This window comes from Cervus elaphus, chromosome 27 (genome assembly GCF_910594005.1).
Source record: "Cervus elaphus chromosome 27, mCerEla1.1, whole genome shotgun sequence".
In the NCBI taxonomy this organism is placed as follows: Eukaryota; Metazoa; Chordata; class Mammalia; order Artiodactyla; family Cervidae; genus Cervus; species Cervus elaphus.
In genome coordinates, this window is record NC_057841.1 from 40792595 (window position 1) to 40804810 (window position 12216).

Here is a 12216-nt window from a genome sequence, read left to right on the forward strand (position 1 = left end):
CAAAACCATCATGGAGTAAATATTTCACCACACAAGGATAGCAGAGGTAAAGAACCCCAAGAGCATGGATAGTAAAATGTAGTCAAACAATCAGGAAGTAAAGACTTTAAGGTATTTATCACCTTTGTTTTTAACATAATTATAATTGCAAGTTTGTCTAATTTAATTTGTAATCACGGGTGTGTTTAATAATGGACTTACAAAATTCCCAAAAATGTAACAGTTGGCTCTTGCAACCTGGTATGAACCAGGTCTGACACACCATGACTGTAACTGATGTTTCTTTTTACTCATGCCTGGGAGAAGAGAATCTTGACCTTCAGAATACTTTGAGTTATTCATAAAAGGAGTTATAATTTAACTGAGCAAGCCAAATATGAATAAGCTGAGCATTGACCATGATTCTGCCCATAATTTCACATCCTCTTAAACCTGTCATACACAAAAATATACTCTATATAGATCACCTTGGAAATAACAGTCATTGAGCATCAGCTAGGAGCACACGCTAAATGGACTTGGCATTCTTTTGGTCAGGCAACCATTCCAAGAGGTATGAGTCATTGGCATAGTAAGCGATGATTCTGTCTTTTTTGAACTGTAGAAGCTTTATGCAGGAAACCATCAGAGTATTGATTTTTTTTTAATCCATGTTTATTTTTGTGCATAACCATGGGTGTCAGCAACTGTCACTCAAGTGAAAGGACATCAGTGTGACCTAATCAGTGTGTGGAAACAGACTGAGGTAAAGAAAGCAAGGAAGTCTAAAGAATTTCTTATGGGAGATGTGGGTGGTGGTGGATGAGAGCTCAGGGATGTATTTATAGAGTGAAGGGAAAAAGATCTATTAAAAAACAGAAGACTGACTTTAGAACTTGTTATAAACATAATTTTAAATAGACAGTTATTTGTTCCTCCATGTAAATTTCTCTTATATTTTTCAAACCCTAAATACAGGTTTCCCCTACAGCAAGATAGGCTTTCATATTGCAAGGTAACTATGCTATAGTGAAAATCTAGAATTGGCTAAATATGGTTAGAGTGCTAATATTAACATTATACAAAAACTTATAGAATGAAAAGATATTTCCTTTATCTTAAAATATAAATATTTTAAAAAATATGAATATTTAAAGAATGACTGATGTTGGTGCTGAAAAGCTACACATAGCACTGCTGACTTCTAGGACACACAACAGACATTATCTGGTGACTGGCTGACGTTGACATTGCCTGGAATTTAGGGTAAGCCATAACACATACATAAATATATATACACACATGGACCCTCCTCTCCTCCTCTGCATTTAATTCTTCAAGTCTTCTGAAATGCTTTTTCCACCTAATGACTCACTTCAATTGATCTAAAGTAATTCTTAGGAGAAAGTGTCAGGTTAAAATAATTCATGCTAAAGTGTGAATGACTGGGGCTCACTAAAACCCTCCAATGACATCTCATTGTTTTTGAAATACTAATCGAATTTTTAGCCCTAGCCATTGAGGCCGTATAGGATGTATTCCTGCTTATTTTCTTATTTCTTTTAATTCATTTCAGGTGACTTCCTCACTCACTCAAATGCTTTAACCACTTTGATTTTCTCTCGATGCTTTCCAGAGCTAATTCCTTTTTGCCTCTGCTCTAAACCCCACACTTGCTGCTCCCTCCCTCCCAAACCACTGGATCTCCTCACAGCTAACTTTTTCTTCATTCTGCTGTTACTTCAAATGTCACTTTCTCGAAGAGTCCTTCCTTGATTACTGTACTTACAGCAGCCCCAATAAGAACTCCCGGGCCCATTTCTCTCTCTCTTTCAGAGATATCACTTTGCTGACAAATGTCCGTCTAGTCAAAGCTATGTTTTTCCAGTAGTCATGTATGGATGTGAAAGTTGGACCATAAAGAAGGCTGAGTGCCAAAGAATTGATGGCTTTCGAACTGTGGTGCTGGAGAAGACTCTTAAGACATCCTTGAACAGCAAGAAGATCAAACTCCTTTATTGACTCTTAAAGGAAATCAACCCTGAATATTCATTGGAAAGACTATTGCTGAAGCTGAAGCTCCAATACTATGGCCACCTGATGTGAAGAGCCGACTTATTAGAAAAGACCCTGATGCTGGGAAAGATTGAAGGCTGGAGGAGAAGGGGATGACAGAGGATGAGATGGAGGATGGCATCACTGACTCAATGGACAAAAATTTGAGCAAGCTCTGGGAGATAGTGGGGGACAGGGAAGTCTGGCGTGTTATAGTCCATGGTGTTGCAAAGAGTTGGACACAACTTAGCGACTGAACAGCAATGACATTACTACTTAAAATTATCTTTTTGGTTTATTACTTGGTTCTTTGTTCTGGGGTGTCTTCCTCATTTCAACATCAGCAGAAAGAGAGCAGGAATCTGGTCTTTCTTGCTTGCTGCTATACCTCCCTTAACTAGAACAGTCCCAGGCATATAGTAATTACTTAAAATATTTATCAAATGAATAAGCAATCATTCCTAAGTGTTTCCAGATGTCAGAAAAGAAAATTTGATCTGTCCTAGCAAGTATAATTCAATAGTGGATATCACTGACCAGAATCCTAGATTTTATTATTTTGACTAATGACTATTTCTAAACGGAGACTGGTCTTCAGGGAGGTTAGTGAACACTGATGTGTGACGTGAATATACATAAGTTACAGTAGAGATTTAGGCTTCAGGATTATAATGTAAAAAAGTCCCAAAGAAATAAGTTTATCAGTGTTAGGGCTAGGGTTGGAAAAAAAGATTATGTATGCCCTAAGTGGACTTCAAGGAATATTAGCTTATTGATTTCATATCCAGATATCTCTAGAATCTGTAGCTTCTTGCCTTTACTGTCATTGTGCTCAGTTGCTCAGTTGTGTCTGACTCTTTGAGACCCCATGGATTGTAGCCCGTCAGGCTCCTCTGTCAGTGGGGATTCTCCAGGCAAGAATACTGGAACGGGTAGCCTTTCCCTTCTCCAGGGGAGCTTCCCAAACCAGGGACTGAACCCAGGTCTCCGGCATTGCAGGTGGATTCTTTACCATATGAGCCACCAGGGAAGTCCAACCCTGGGCCAAATTGTCATAGTAATGTTCACATAAATCTGTATGACAAGGTATATATAGAGAAAGAGGAACTAAGAAAGAACCATTCAGTTTTTAATAACCTGCTTCTGATGCATTCTTATACTGCAGCTGGAACAATCTTTTCAAAAGGCAAGTCCAATTATATGATATCCTTTACTTTTTAAAAGTCTTCAATGGCGCTTCATTATTTTTAAGATGAAAGCCTTTATTTGAAAGCCTTAACATGACTTGCAAAGCCCTGTATGATGTCACCCAGAGTGGAATAAAAATGGCCACAAATCCTTCGTACACTTCCCGTAGGGAGATGTGGGTTATGTCCCCTTTTCTTGAATTAGGGCAGCTCTGACCTATAAAGCACAGTGTCAGTGACACCCTCCTCATGTCTGTGCCCAGGCTTGATGTAACAGGCAGCCTCTTTTTTTGTGTCTCTTGGAGCCCTCCCTCTGGAGACCCTGACATACCAGGTTGGAAGCCCTTGGACTGCCATGATGGAAAGACCAGGTGGAGACATTCTGGCAAACAACATCTGCTGAGGGAAGAAGCTAGAAGGTCTTGAGAAGACTGCTGGTGAAAGCTCAGAGGACAGGGGGAAATGGTCCCAGACTGGGAGGCTAGAGGAAGGACAACTCTTCTGATGTAGAGACGGAACGCTTGGCAACACTGTCACCTGTAGTAACATGGAAACTGAAAATATCCCTGATGAATTTATAGATTTTAGTAAGGAGATTTCCCGGTAGGATGCTTAAAGTGCCAGTTGGTTCTTTAAAAAGTTGCGTGTGATAAAATATAGATAAAGATGAGTTGTTTTTTTTTTTTTTTAAGGACCTGTTCAGTTTTCAAGCAAAATTTAGAAAAAAATAGAGCTAGTACTTGTTGGTTTAAAAAAGATGAAAGGGTTTCACATTCCTAATCTTTTCAAAGGCAAAAGGCTCTCAACCTAGAAATTGATTGATATTGGAGAACATCTCAAGGGGGTGGCCAGAAGAACCTTTTTTATAACTTCAGAAAGACTTAAGTTTATGCCTCACAAAGCTTCTAAAAGAGACACAAATGCTTCTAAGAATCCTCAGGGTGTGGTCCCCACAGCACCCTGACTGAGCCCAGGCCAAAGCAGGGACTGTCTTGAGGAGAATTGAGGATGTATGTTTTGTCTAACAGAGTGAAGTCTAATAAGATTCATAGGAAGGAAGTCTAATAAGATTTATAACTTAGAAGGTGAAACCAAGCATTTTCAGGGTGGTGGCCAGAACTGCTGAGACTCTGGGAGCAGGACTGGGCCCCCCCAAGTTAAGGAACCAGCAATATATGGATTTCAGAACTGCTGGGTGCCGGTGATAGCTCTGTGCCTCTTGTTTCCCCACTCTTTGAAGGAACATGCTCAATGCATTGATTTCACCCCTGTGTTATCAGTATATGATGTGTTTGTGTGTGTGTGTGTGGTGGGGCTATGATATACATTTCATTTCAGTTCACAAGTCTTTATATTGAGAGCAACTGTATCAGAGAACTACATCAAAGGTGCCTTATCAGCACTTGACCCTTACTTATTTTATTTTTTAAACTTATTTATGTATTTATTTACTGGCCACACCCCAAGGCGTGTGGGATCTTAGTTCCTTGACCAGGGATTGAACTCAAGACCCCTGCATTGAAAGCACAGAGTTTTAATCACTGGACTACAAGGGAAGTCCCTTGATCATTATTTAGATGGTCAGAATCTGGACCTCACACTTGAACTTCATGCCCTAAGGAGATGCCATTTCTGGACAGCTTTAGGAATGAGGATATTTGGCCTACAGGGGAATGTAAATAGTTTGTGTCTGATGGTGAACCATGGCTGACTAACGATGACCACAAATTATTCGAAAGGTTTCATGTTGAGAACAGTTGTTCTCCTTGACCCAGGTGGGTCCTGTGACTGTTCTGGCCAATACAGTACCTTGGAAATGATGCTATCTGGCTGGATCTTAATACTTCCTGTCTCCCGGGCACTCTCTCTGGGAGCCCTGAGCTGCCACGTCAGACGCCTTGAAGCTGCAGTATTGCAGGGGCCACTTACGGGTGCTCAGTAGCCTCAGCTGAGCACACTCTCCCAGACATTGAAACCAAGGTAACAGTGTTAGTCGCTCAGCTGTGTCTGACTCATTGCGATCCCATGAACTGTAGCCCTCCAGGCTCCTCTATCCCTGGGATTCTCCAGGGAAGAATCCTCGAGTGGAATGCCATCCCCTTCTCCAGAGGATCTTCCTGACCCAGGGATCAAACCCAGGTCTCCTGCATTGCAGGCAGATTCTTTACCACCTGAGCTACAAGGAAGATCCTGAAACCAAGGTACCAGAAGAATAATTCCATCCTGGATCTCCTAGACAGCCTAACCTCCAGTTGAATGTGAAACAGAAGAATCACCCAGGTGAACCCCATGTAAGTTCATGTCCCATAAGATTGTAGGATAAAAATAAAGGGGTTGTTTATCAGCTCCTTTGCTACACTTTGCAGTCATAGCAACAGGTAATTGAACTTGAGTTCCAATTCTCTGACCTTACCTGGCATCTCAGCCCCTAATAATCTGTACTCTGGTCACACCACTCTTCCAGTTCTTTGAATATTAACATGTGCATTCCCTCACTCTTCTTGATCTTTCAGCTCTTAGCTTATGAGGATTTTCTCAGGGAGGTTCACTCTGACCCTGTAAAATTAGTTCCTTTGTTACAGCAGATTCTCCTGCAAGAACTGTGTTCCTTTTGGAGCAGTTATCTCTGTGATTATTTCATAAATGCCAGCCTCCACTTCTAGACTGTGAGCAAGCCTCTTTGATCATCACTGATTTTCAGAGTCCAGTAGTGTGTCTATACACAAGCACTGAATAAATATTTAAGCAGATGAACAGAATTATTTGATGCAGCTGATAAGGACTCCCTCCTCACCAGCGCCTTTAATAACTATGTCACTATCCTTTCTCACACATTGTGGACTTTTGGATTCAAAGCCATTGTAACTGGGGAAAGCTAAGTCACTTTAGTCGTGTCCAACCCTTCTCGACACTATGGACTGTAGCCCGTCTGGCTCTTCTGTCCATAGGCATTCTCCAGGCAAGAATACTGGAGTGGGTTGCCATGCCTTCCTCTAGGGGATCTTCCCGACCCAGGATCTACCCCACATCTCTTACGTCTCCTGAATTGGCAGGCAGGTTCTTTACCACTAGTGCCACCTGGGCAGCCCAGTGTGACTTAATATCTGTCTGTGACAGCCGCTCAGCACAAATGAAGTTGCTGAAGTTCCTTTTGGTCATCTCTGTGCAAAGAAAAGGAAGCTGAAGATTGCTTCTGGCGTGTGTGGGCATAGGAGAGCAGAGGAAAAGAAAACAAACAATCAGTGTTCTCACATTTATGTATTTGATGGAAATTGGGGAGCTCTCCTGAGAATCGAAAGGATGTTAACTCAACTTTCTAAATGATTTCTAAATTTAAGTTTTGAAATAATTTCTTACTGGATTGGTGAGCTCTTCTCTGCTTTACCCTTTCATCCAAAACTGTGGCCAGAAAAACAACGGGATGGCTGATGTCTGGGTAAAAGATTCTATATCTTCTATTACCTCTGCTTGCAAGACTATTTTCTGAATATCTAGTTTGCAGTCTACTGTTTGTTTGTTTTTAATGTATTTTCCTACTTATTGAGTCTTGCGCATGCGGGAAATAGATGGATCCATTGGAAACTGTCTTTCTTAAAAATCTTCTGCTGTTTCCTTAAGTCCTTTGTCATTTTTGCTGTATGTGAAATAAGGTCCCTATAAATGTCCTTAAAATGCCTATTTCATAACTTTAAAAGACTTTTCCTTTGCCTTGTACAGTTCTCTTAATAGCAGTCCTCAGATGGGCTGGTGTACAATATATTTTTTTTGGTTTTATTTTTTATTGTTTAATGTTGGCTGAACTGCACAGCTTGTGGGATCTTTGTTCCAGGACCAGGGATCAAACTGGGTCCACAGTAGTGAAAGCCTGAGTCTTAACTACTGGATTGCCAGAGAATTCCCTTCAATGTCTCTTTTTATTTCATATCAGAGTTCCCCAATGGTTCAGCTGGTAAAGAGTGCACCTGTAATGCAGGAGATGTAAGTTCCATTCCTGAGTGGGGAAAATCCTCTGGAAGAGGAAAGGGCAATCCACTCTAGTATTCTTGCCTGAAAAAGCCCCTGGACAGAGGAACCTGGCGGGCTATAGTTCAAAGGGTCTCAAAGAGTTGGACAGGACTGAGTACTCCAAAAGATAGCCAATTAACAATGCTGTCATAGTTTCAGGTGGATAGCAAACAGACTCAGCCATACATATACATGCATCCATTCTCTCCCAAACTCCCCTCCTATCCAGGCTGCCACATAACATTGAGTGGAGTTCCCTATGCTGCATACCTACTATATATATATATATATATATTTTTTTTTTTTTTTTTTTTAACAAGGGTTTAATAGGGCTCCAATAAATTGCCAACATCTGTTGGATCATCAGAAAAGCCAGAGAATTCCAAAAAAACATCTACTTCTGTTTTATTGACAATGCCAAAGTCTTTGACTGTATGGATCACAACAAACTGGAAAATTCTTAAAGAGATGGGTTAGACCACCTGACCCACCTCCTGAGAAATCTGTATGCAGGTCAAGAAGCAACAGTTAGAACTGGACATGGAACAACAGACTGGTTCCAAGTCGGGAAAGGAGTATGTCAAAGCTGTATATTATCACCCTGCTTATTTAACTTATAAGCAGAGTACATCATGAAAAATGCTGGACTGGATGAAGCACAAGCTGGAATCAAGATTGCCAGGAGAAATATCAATAACCTCAGATATGCAGATGACACTACACTTAGGGCAGAAAGTGAAGAAGAACTAAAGAGCCTCTTGATGAAAGTGAAAGAGAAGAGTGAAAAAATTGGCTTAAAGCTCAACACTCAGAAAACTAAGATCATGGCATCTGGTCCCATCACTTCATGGCAAATAGATGGGGAAACAGTGGAAACAGTGACAGACTTTATTTTTTGGGCTCCAAAATCACTGCAGATGGTGACTTCAGCCGTGAAATTAAAAGACGCTTGCTCCTTGGAAGAAAAGTTATGACCAACCTAGACAGCGTTTTAAAAAGCAGAGACATTATTTTGCCAACAAAGGTCCATCTAGTCAAAGCTATGTTTTTTCCAGTAGTCATGTATGGATGTGAGAGTTGGACTATAAAGAAAGCTAAGCGCCGAAGAACTGATGCTTTTGAATGTCGTGTTGGAGAAGATTCTTGAGAGTCCTTCGGATTGCAAGGAGATCCAACTAGTCAATCCAAAAGGAAATCAGCCCTAATATTCATTGGAAGGACTGATGCTGAAGCTGAAACTTCAATACTTTGGCCACCTGATGTGAAGAACTGACTCATTGGAAAAGACCCTGATGCTGGGAAAGATTGAAGGCTGGAGGAGAAGGGGGTGACAGAGGATGAGATGGTTGGATGGTATCACCGACTCAATGGACATGCCTTTGCCTAAGCTCTGGGAGTTGGTGATGGACAGGGAAGCCTGGCATGCTGCAGCCCATGGGGTCCCAAAGAGTAAGATACGACTGAGGGACTGAACTGAAAACTGAATCAAATTTCCATGTACACATTCTATTCATAGTATAATTTAAAAGAAAACACTCCCTAAATGGCAGGGCTACCATGTAGACTGACATATTCCTCATCATCTGAGTGCGTCCACAAACTCTGGGACGTCGCCCATGTCCGCGGCTCTGATTTCTATCCCCATCCTGCGCGCACAGTACTGTACTTGTCCCTTTTGAACATGTAACAGATTAAAGAGCTGGGCAGGAGGCAGATGCAGAAACACCTTTGATCTCTCATCCTTGGGGGTTAAGGGAGGGCAGACACCTGGCGGCTGCTGAGCCGGAAACAAAACACAGGCGGGATTGGAATTACCTTCAAGGGAGCCGCGCAGCTACGCGGAGGAGGCAGCTGGACGCGCCGCGTGGGCGCGAGGAGGGGAGGGCCTGTGTTGGGCTGAGGACGCTAGAGCCCCAGCGAGGTGAAATCCGGCTAGCTGGGGGCTGCTTACATTCCTTAGGCAGAGGATTGGGAAGATCAGGCAGCTGCACTGAGCAAAAAATTGAAGTCATTCTTTTGCAAATAGTATTGCAAAACGTTCAGCTGTGCGCAATTGCTGAAAGGCAATTTTGATCGCAATTCAGGAAGCTTTCAAAGAAAGGATGTTTTTCAACTTTTTGTTTTTCCTTAGCGAAACTCTCTTTATTAGGGATTTCACCTTTGCAACAGGATGCTGTGAAGGCTCTTAGCCAAAACAGGATCTGGAGCATTTCCTGTGATCTTTGGTGAAATCGCATTGCCCCCTGGCGTTTGCGTGCTGTTCTACAGCATCGCACTGAAAGCCCAGAGAATGCCAATCAAGTCGTTTAAGAAGGCTGCTTCCAGCCTCATCCGCGGTCTGAGAACATAGACGTGGTTTGACAAGACAAGGAAGGAAAATTTAAAATGCAGATTCTTAGGACTTCCATGGTGGTCCAATGGCTAAGATTCTGTGCTCCCATTGCAGGAGGCCGGGGTTTGGTCCCTGGTCAGGGAACTAGATCCCACATGCTGTAATTAAGACCAGCGCAGCCAAATAAATAGCTAAATTAAAAAATAAAATTCAGATTCTTTTCTTCTGTACCCTCTGCAGCATCTTCTGAGATTTTCAAGTGGCTCTTGAAAGAAATTTATCAGATGATAATCTGCCACTGGTTTTTTTTTTTTTTTTGTATATAAGTTTTCATGTGAGTGACTGTTTCACACCCATTTTTTTTCAGAATGAACTCAAATATCTCCTGTGTTGTAAAACCTTTCCTGGAATCTGCTCCCTGTTTTGTACAAACCTGAACTGTCCCACCTTTCTCTGCCTTCATGTTTCTTTCTCTGATAGAAACTTGAAATAGAGGATTACACCTGATTTCTATCTGTGTTCACCGTGACTAGCAAGGTGCCTGGCAGACAGTATATGTCAACAAAAAGTGTGTTGTTGGTTGGTTACGTGTAACAGTGCTGCTCACAAAAGGATCAACTACACTTCCTAATCAACAGCAACTGAATATCACTATGCCCGCAGAGTTGGAGGAAGGAGAGGGGTCCTTGTATGGGACATAGGGGGTCCTTAAGCACCCTGAAACTGCATAGGCACAGTGTCCAATTAAGGAGGAGAATGGCTAGAATAACCTAAGATTAGAATATCTCTACCTCTAATAATCTATAGAAAAATAATTCAAAATTCTGTTTCTTCCCCTGAGAACCTCTGCTCTAGAAAGATCATGAGCATATTCACTATCACCAGTTTAATAACAAGTTTCTTTGGGGCAGACATTTCTAGGAGTAAGTGTAAAGTTTCTGAATGATGTCCTTGAAGATGCGGAGGCATGTTGACTGAGGCCATTGTCTGTCCCTGAACTGAGCGACAATGAACAGATCTGGGGTCTAGGGCAGGTTGTGAGTATCGAGGGGCAGTCTCTTTAAAGGAATAGGAACTGTGAATCAAGGGTGCCTCTACTTGAGTATGATGTATACATAGATGTCACCTTAGGGCAGAGAAATGATCAGATCTGAAGATTCCATTATATTAGGATGGGTGGGGAGGGTGATACTATTAGCAAGACTGCTTTTTAGGTTATAATATTGTCATATTAATATTAATCCATAAAAGCTCCTTGAAGTCATTTATTATACTTTTATCTAGTTAAAATAAAAAAAAAATTCAAGGAAGGAGGCCCTCGTAACAGAGGCACAATTCATGGTTGTTAAAAGCTTGATTTTTTTTTTTTTTAATTACTACATGCTAGTGACGTGACTTTTTATTGCTTTTGGCCTCACTCCGAAGCTTGCAGGATCCCTTAACCAGGGATAGAACCCAGCTCCCCCACCCAGTGGAAACGTGGAGTCCTTACCACTGGACTGCGAGGGAATTCCCAAGAGCTTGAATTTTGGAGTCAAACTGAATAGGTACAATTATTGACTGGGTCACTGACCAGTCACTTGACCTGGGAAAAGTCTCCAAACTTTTCTATGTCTCAGTTTCCTCAAACTGAGGAAACGAGATCAAAACGAGGCTGGTGCTGGTAAACATCTCTAGTGTTTACTGCTGAGGAGGGCCACGTGAGCTTCCCATTATGAGCAGCTAAGGGGAGATTAAAAAAAAAAATTTCTTACTGTTGAAGAAATCCATTCTATGAGACATAATTCATGTCCTACTCTTTGCGACCCTGTGGACTCTAGCCCACCAGGCTCCTCTCTCCATGGTATTCTCCAGACAAGAATACTGGAGTGGGTAGTCATTCCTTTCTCCAGAGGATCTTCCTGACCCAGGGATCGGTCCCAGGTCTCCTGCATCGCAGGCAGATTCTTAACCATATGAGCCACCAGGGAAGCCGCTGAGACATCATTAAAACCCCCAATACAAAGGAATATGCTAGGTAACAGAGTTGTAATAGAGCACAGCTAAGGGCTTCAAGGTAGTTGCTCTGCGCCACCGACTCTGTTACCAGGCAAACAGGTACCATTAGTGGCTCAGCCATTGGTCAGCGCTGCAGTGGGCCCCTCCCCCAAGTGACCAACTGTCAGTGAGCGGCCGTTAGCGGCCCTGCTCAGCCATTGGTCAGCACTGCAGTGGGCCCCTCCCCCAAGTGACCAACTGTCAGTGAGCGGCCGTTAGTGGCCCTGCTCAGCCATTGGTCAGTGCTGCAGTTGGCCCCACCCACAAACAAGCAACTGTCAATAGATGACCGTTAGTGGCCCATGCAGCCAAAGGTTGGTGGAGCAGTGGTTGTCAAGTGGAGAATCAGATAAGAGGCAGATCCTCTCCTTCTGCCTGGGGGCCCACCAATTCACCTGGCCTTGGGCCAATGGGTGAGCTGGGGGCCCAGGGAACAGGGGGCTGGGTCCTGCAGGGCTCCAGAGCCCTCACAAGGGTCACCCACTTGCCAAGCCCAGGCCCTGAGGTAGTGGTGAATCTCTCCCCCAGCCCTGCCTCTGTGACCTATACAGTGGCCGCCTGAGGGACCTGCCCCGCTGTGCAGGCGGCCTGAGGAGCTTGAGGGCCAGTTGGGTCCTGGGC

General features: G+C 42.8%; 1 protein-coding gene across 13 annotated transcripts in view; it reads right to left on the minus strand.

Moving 5' to 3' along the window:
- DLGAP1 (DLG associated protein 1) overlaps window positions 1-12216 on the minus strand; it is a 750273-nt gene that overhangs the window by 89022 nt on the left and 649035 nt on the right. The gene's annotated exons all lie outside the window — the stretch shown is intronic.